Source organism: Magnolia sinica, chromosome 18, assembly GCF_029962835.1.
Source record: "Magnolia sinica isolate HGM2019 chromosome 18, MsV1, whole genome shotgun sequence".
Taxonomy (NCBI): Eukaryota; Viridiplantae; Streptophyta; class Magnoliopsida; order Magnoliales; family Magnoliaceae; genus Magnolia; species Magnolia sinica.
The window spans coordinates 40,196,288-40,204,556 of NC_080590.1; positions in this window are offsets into that span (position 1 = coordinate 40,196,288).

Below are 8,269 nucleotides of genomic sequence, written 5' to 3' on the forward strand. Positions count from 1 at the left end.
GTAGTGCTGATAACACTAATGAAGATCCAGATATTGAAGAACAGAAGCATACCACCGAGGACGAGGTAGATGATTCAGGTTGGGTTTAGCAAGATCACGGCGAGTCGCTTGTCGTGAGACGACTATTATATGCGCCAAGAAAAGAAATGCATCCACAGCGGCATGACATCTTCCGCACTAGGTATACGGTGAATCGAAAGGTTTGTGACGTGATCATTGACAGAGAACATTATCTCTAAGGTCATGGTAGAAAAATTGCAATTGAAAACGGAGCATCATCCCTCTCCATATACAATCGGTTGAATCAAGAAGGTCAGCGAAACAAAGGTAACTGAACGGTGCACCATATCCTTTTCAATTAGCAAACATTATAAGGATGAAATAGTATGCCATGTGGTTGACATGGAAGCATGTCACATACTACTCGGTCGACCCTAGCAATCTGACCGTGACGCCACTCATAAAGGGCGAGATAATATATATATCTTCGTCAAGGACGGCCGGAAGACCATATTGGCCCCTATGGATTCAGAAGGACCACCTGAAACTTCTAAAGTGGATGGCCGTTTTCTCTTAACTATACGAGACTTCGTGGAAGAATCCAAGGAAACAGGACAGACTTATGCATTAATTGTAAAAGGGGAAGAATTCAAGCCTACCAACATCTCTAAAAGACTAAGGCCCCTGCTACAGGAATTCAAAGAAATTTGGCCCGATGACCTTCTCGATGGGTTACCCCCCATGCAGGATATCCAACACCTGGGTCAGTTTACCTAATCATCCTCATTATCGAATGAGTCCAAATGAGTGCGAGATTCTGCAGGGACAAGTAGAGGAGTTAATCCGTAAGGGTGTTATTCGAGAGAGTATGAGTCCATGTATTGTACCAGCTCTATTAACTCTAAAGAAAGATGGGAGTTGACGCATGTGTGTCGACAGCCAAGCCATCAACAAAATCACCATAAAATACAGGTTTCCTATACCACGGTTGGACGATATGCTGGACATGCTAGAGGGTGCAAAAATATTATCTAAATTGGACCTAAGGAGCGGCTACCATCAGATTCGAATACGGTCGGGTGATGAGTGGAAAACGGCCTTTAAGACCAAGGAAGGATTATACGAATGGATGGTCATGCCCTTCGTCTTTCGAATGCGCCTAGCACATCTATGAGATTGATGAACCATGTTCTAAAACCTTTCATTAGGCAGTTCGTTGTGGTTTACTTCGATAATATTTTGATATACAGTCAAGACGAAACCACCCATATGGAACACCTCAAGAAGGTCCTTCAAGTGCTCACTAAATATAAACTATACCTCAATTTAAAAAAGTGCAGCTTCATGACTGATAGCCTATTGTTCCTGGGTTTTGTCATAACATCAACGGGTATTCGGGTGGATGAAGAAAATGTGAAGGCAATCAGAGAATAGCCGATTCCTACAAATATTCACGAAGTGCGAAGTTTTCATGAACTGACGACATTCTATCGTTGGTTCATGAAAATTTTCAGTACTATTGTGTCACCAATCACAGATTGTATGAAGAAAGGACAGTTTCAGTGGACTGACGAAGCGGACAGGAGCTTTGCCGAAATCAAGCACAGATTATCCACGACCCCGGTTCTTGTACTTCCCAACTTCGACAAACTGTTTGAAGTCGAATGTGATGCGTCATATGTAGGAATTATGAGAGTTTTGTCTCAAGAAGGTAGGCCGGTAGCCTTCTACAGCGAGAAACTTAGCGATGCATGCAAGAAGTGGTCTACATATGAGATCGAATTATACGCGGTGGTCCAGGCACTGCGGCACTGGCGACATTATTTGATTCAAAGGGAATTCATACTTTACACGGACCATCAAGCTCTCAAATTCATTAATAGTCAAGCTAACATTAACCGTGTACATGCTAGATGGATCTCGTTTTTGCAGGAATTAACGTTCGTACTAAAACATAAGTCAGGACAACAGAATAAAGTAGCTGATGCACTTAATCGCTGTGCAACTTTGTTAGTCACTATGAGCAATGAGGTTGTCAGGTTCGAGTGCCTCAAAGACATGCCGATGACGACGACTTCAAGGACGCATGGGTTAGATGCCAAGAAGGTCACCCCGGTGACTTACATATGCAAGACGGGTTCTTTTTTAAAGGAAATCGATTGTGCATCCCAAACAGTTCGCTAAGGGAACCGATAATCCAAGAGCTACATTGAGGTGGCCTTAGTGGACACCTTAGGCGAGATAAGATGCGAGCTCTTGTGGAAGAACGGTATTACTGGCCGCAATTGGTACGTGATGTGGGAAAGACAGTTTAACGTTGTTATATTTGTCAGACCTCTAAGGGGTAATCGCATAATACGGGCCTCTACACTCCGTTACCCGTGCCTGATGGCTTTTGGGAGGATTTATCTGTGGACTTCGTGCTTAGTCTCCCACGAACACAATGCAGCATGGATTCGGTGTTCGTGGTAGTAGATCGTTTTTCCAAGATGGCGCACTTTATTTCATACAAGAAGACTCTCGATGCAACACACATGGCGAATCTATTCTTCAGAGAAATTGTGCGGCTACACGTGGTTCCCAAGACTATTACTTCTGACCGTGACACGAAGTTCGTAAGCCACTTTTGGCGGACTTTGTGGACTCGATTTGATACAAGACTTCAGTTCAACAGCGCCTACCACCCACAGACTGACGGTCAAACTGAGGTTGTGAATCGCACGTTGGGAAACCTCCTTCAATGTATTTCAGGAGAAAAACCGAAGAAGTGAGATTTGGCCTTGTCTCAAGCGGAGTTTGCATTCAACAACATGGTGAACCGCTCGATAGGGAAATGCTCGTTCCAGGTTATCTATGGACGAGTACCTCGCCACACACTAGACTTGGTCCCTCTGCCCAAGCTCCCAGGCATGAGCATTGCAGCGGAACATATGGCTGACAAGATCATGAGCATTCATGCAGAAGTACAAACCAAGCTACATGCCTCGAACGAAAAATACAAGGAGCAAGCGGACAAGTATCGGCGACAAAAAGTGTTAGAGGTGGGCGACCAAGTAATGGTCTATCTGCGCAAAGAACGATTTCCGACCGGAATGTACAATAAGTTGAAGAATAAAAAGATTGGACCGATACCAATCATCCGAAAGATCAATGACAACGCTTATGTTGTTGATCTTCCAGATGACATGGCAATCTCACAGACTTTCAACGTCGCAGACCTGACCGAGTATCATGAACCAGCGCAGGATGAGAACTCGAGGACGAGTTCTTTTGAAGTGGAGGGGATTGATGTAGAGCGGATCGTGGACAGTTTCATGGCCAAGATGGATCAGAAAAGGCCCGGTCAACGATAGAAGTGATCTGGACCATCGGACCTTAGATCGGGTGTATCTCGCAATCCGAAATGAGTTATTTGACGTAAAATATATGATTTTGGGGTAGAACGAGCTACTTTAGCCAACCAACCCTGCTATGCAGGGTTGCGCAGCCCGGAATTGCGAAAAACCCCTTGATCGACGGTCGTTTCCCTGTTTTAATTTCATTTTTACTATAAATAGTAAGTTTTAGTTTGATTATAACTCTTCATCCGTCAGGCTTTAGGAGTTGCGCCCAACGTGAAAAGAGCTTAGAATAATTAGGAGAACGGTTTGGTGAAGCCAAATAGGACACTTATTATTTTTGGCCAAAAACCTTGCGCACTAGTAGACATCACAACCGTCTATAAATAGTAAGTTTACTATTTATAGTAAGTCGCAAATTCTAGGAGTTTTAGTTGTAGTTTGATTCTGATTTCTTTCTCATTGCTTGGTACCCCTATTTAAAGGGTTGTGAATTCATTTTTACTCATTAAGTAATCAATTTTGAATTTATTAGAATTTATTTATATTTTCTATTTTCTTTCCTCGTGGATTCGAGAAGTCTCTGTGAGGAGTCCAGAGAAGTTCCGTGAATTCGGAATAGTTATCCTCTTGAGGAAGATGGTGCTCGACCTCATGTCCTCCCCTACGTCAATGACTCGACTGTGTATTCGAAGTCGTTGGATCTTCCAATGACGTTTCCATCCAAGGTGAGCCACATCATATCAACAGCCTGTATCACCAAGCCACTGATCGATGCCTATGAGGTCCTCCTTAAGAATGTCTTTGCTGTAACTTTACTGTTGGAATTTGGACATGTTAATTCAGTGACCTTATATGGACGGTCCATGCTGGGAAACCGCATTGGACATGCAATTCTAGCCATTTAACTGATAGGCCTGTGACAGTCTGTTTATGGTATGCGACGACGCCTGTTTTATTATTCACTTGGTGACTGTAGGTATTGGATTGAGAGAACAGCTTCAGAAATCTGGTTTTGGCGCTGGTTTGCGGCCATTGGTGACCTGGGTTGGATGAGATATCACTGCCTGATGCTTAGATGGGCTTGATATAGAAAAAGATGGATGACCAATATCACAACTATGATACCATGGTAGAAACAAAGACCACGCACGTGTGTGTGTGTGTGGGAAATAGTACTGAGGTTGATCTCATGGGTCTATGTTGGACATCCACCTATTCTATCAAATGCACCTGTCTATGGTGGGCTATGGGCCTAAAAATGATGCCAATCCATTACTTAAGTGGGAACATTACAGACAACAGTTGAGAGTGGATATCGACCCATTGAAACTTTCATGATAGTTTATTGGGCCCACTGAGATGTTGTTAAACATGCAGCTTTGGGAAGTGACATTCAGGTGACTTATTTCACTTGGATTTGGACGTTCGCCCTCAAATTTTGAAGGGTCCACTGTGATGGGTATGTGAGATTCATTCCAACCATTAGATGTGTAATACCACTTTAGGCTCGGATCCAAAAACTTAATCTTGATTCAAGTGGGCCTTATAAATGGAAACAGTTGGGAGAGAAGCATTTATCCTTGATTTTTACAAGACCTATCATGATAATTATATTGAATCCACTCCAACCATTATATTCCACATTAAAAACTTAGTCCTAGGGAAAAAAAAAAGAAGACCTATCATGATAATTATATTGAATCCACTCCAACCATTATATTCCACATTAAAAACTTAGTCCTACTAAAAAAAAAAAGAATCTAGCCCGTTAGTGATTCAGGTTGGCCACACCAATGGAAACAGTTTCAAAAGTGAACTTTTCTCTGTACACTGTTTCTAATCGTGTGGTCTACTTTAATCACAGATGAGATTTCGGTCCTAGGCCTAACATGGGGTGACACACATGATAGTCAGGTAAATTTCACATAAACATCATGGTGGAGTCCACCCAAGCCAACAACCTTATTTCCCTCTTTACCTTGCCATTTATTAAGGTAATTTTCTATGCTAGTTAGAACTTACGTACCGTCCAAACGGTTGGAATTAAGTGTCATATGTGTGCACGTGCGCTCTTATTTCTTCAAATGAGTTCTTTTCGCATACGGTAGCTTTTATCATTTAACGAGTTTCGGTTGTATGAACGTCTCCAAGCTATTGTAGGATTTATTACCTCTTGGTTTACTTGATGCGTGACACTGTCCCTAATAAAGACATCTCTTGAACCCTGTGATCACCTTCAAATTTGTATCTCATCCTGATATTTCATATGAGAGAGTCAACACGAGGCAGCATCTTAACTGTTAGATCTGGCTGCAATAGATTGGGGGTAAACACATTCAATTAAAAGAAGTTTAAGATTGGCGGCTAGGATCTCACGGGAGATTCATTGGCAGGGTTCTACCATGGCGGGTTGACTGGAGTTCAGTCGCGAGTTTATCTTCCTAAACTCGCGACTGAACTGAAGCAGATGTCGGTATGACGAGGGCCTAAAACTGAAGCAGATACGGGATCCAAGCGGGCTACGCCACAGGAAACAGTGGGGTTGGAAACGCCCATGGTTGAAAACTTAGTGGGCCTCACTTTAATGTTTATATGCATCCAACCCCTTCATAAGGCGATTCGTACCAGGATGAGAATGAATATTCTGAATGAAAAATGACTTCTATATGTCCCAATACAGTTTTAATGGTGGGCGTTCAGTCTACATTGTTTCTTGTGGTGTGCCTGCCTCATTTGAGTATTGGATATGGTTCATTTTTGGGCTCTCATTGTAACATGAGCTAATAAAAATAATGGATGGAGTGGATTTCACATGGAAAATGCGGTGGGCCCCATAGGGATTTGTGTTTCAGTAACTTCGTGCAACAGGTGTTGTACAAAACTCGCATTGGATTGTTTGTGTCCAGCTTGCTTTGATCGGGTATGGCCGTATGGGTGGGTAGAGCTGGGCACGGGATGACTTGACTCGTCCGACTTGTATAGACCTAACTTAACCCAAATTGAGTGAGTGAGTCCGAGTAGACTTCGTCCAATCCAAACTCAAACTAAGTCGAGTTCGGGCCACCCAATAACTCGACTCGACTCATCTGACTCAATTCGACACAAGCTGAGTAGGTGAGTCGATCTGAACTAAGTAGACTTCGTCCAATCCGAACTCAAACCAAGTCGAGTTCGGGTCACCCAATAACTTGACTCAACTCGATCAGAAATCAGACTCTGACTTGACTTGATCCGAAACCCAACTATATATTAAAAAAAAAAAAAAAAAAAAAAAAAAAAAGATTTAACATTTCAGATCCGAGATATCGTGTAGTTGATGGAGAGGCTGCAATTCCGGCAGGTGCACTTAGGTTTTGAGTTGTGATTTCACCCCGTGGATACCCACAACATTCAACCCAACTTGGTACTTGTGACTGGGTTGGACTCGGTCCGAATTAGTCTAGGCTAAACCCGGACTCGGATTGGGTTAGGCATGCTGTACTCGCTACCAAGTTGGGTTGAGTTCAGATCAGGCCTATTTCAAAACTGGGTTGAGTCGGGTCAGTCCTAACCCAGTCCGATTCGACTCGATTCCCAGCTCTAGACGTGGGTGGGTACCCAACTGCCCATTCTGTGGTACTGGGCTGTGTTTTAGGCGCAGTAACTTATTGGGCTAGACCTTGTTTTCCATCTGTGTGAAGGCTCAATGAGTGGGCTCAATGGACCAAACTTATTTAACAGTTCTGAGATGTGTATTTTCTGGTGGGCCTAGTCCAGCTTTCTAACTGGTTCCTTAGATCACAGGCTGGATAAGACTTGGCCTAATTTAAACTGGACTTGTAGGGCATGTTCATCCACATTTTTGGAACATGGACTCCACTTCTAGGAACTGCAAACCCAAGCATAGCATACGTATTGTAGGTTGAGGATCAGGAGAATGGACTAATGCATATATGTAGCTCATCCATTGAATGGCCAACCAGGATCTTGGACGCATTGGAATGGACACTTGTGGTGATGGCAATATTCGGGAGGTTGCTGATCCACACATACATACAACCGAGCAACACACGCTACTACATGTGCTGACATCGCACATGGATGGAACTTCCACCTCCGAACTGTTCCCATTAAAATACTCAGCAGGTGGGCCAGCAAAAAAAAAAAGATTGGACGGCCATAACAAAGTTCCTCATATTGTTTCGTAGAGCATGTCTCATCAGATGAATGGACCAGATTCAATTTTGGGGTGAGGGAAATTATGAGTGGCGCTTACAAGATGGGTTGCTTCAATGTTTCACAACTGCACAATGGTAGCGCATGTGAAGGAATGCATATCGTGATTAGCAGACCACACGATTCTGACATCGTGCAAGCCCAGCCAATTACATAGATGTTAGGCCCAAGCTTGGCCTGACCCACTAAAAATGAATCAAGGCGCAAGCCCAACCCAACCCATTAGCCAAGTCCTATTTCCCACTGGGTGAAAGTGGGCTGGGATGACCCAGGTCCGGCCTGGACCCAGCCCACCATCAATGGGACTTATGCTGCCGCTGAAGGTGATTTCTTGAGTCCTGGGAACTGCTGATCAGGTCTGGGCTCGAGCATCACAAAGGTTCAACAGGACAGCTGATCCAGACCAATCTGTAAACATCATTGTGCTTAGGGGTGATGATGGGTCAGTCAAGGAGGGTGCCAGACCCTACCTATTTCAGAATGGTACTAGAAATTTAGACCCAGACCCGTCCCAATAAATTTCAGATCAAATCCAAGTAAAAAAATAATAATATTTAATATTTAATGCGACGTCCCCAAACTTTAGTCAATTTATCACATGGCTGAAGTCTAGGTGGATGTATAAATAACAACATAGTTTTCATAGAAATAATGTACCAAGACATCCACTTGATGGTGGCTATCGATTTTAATACTAAAACCAAATTCCATCA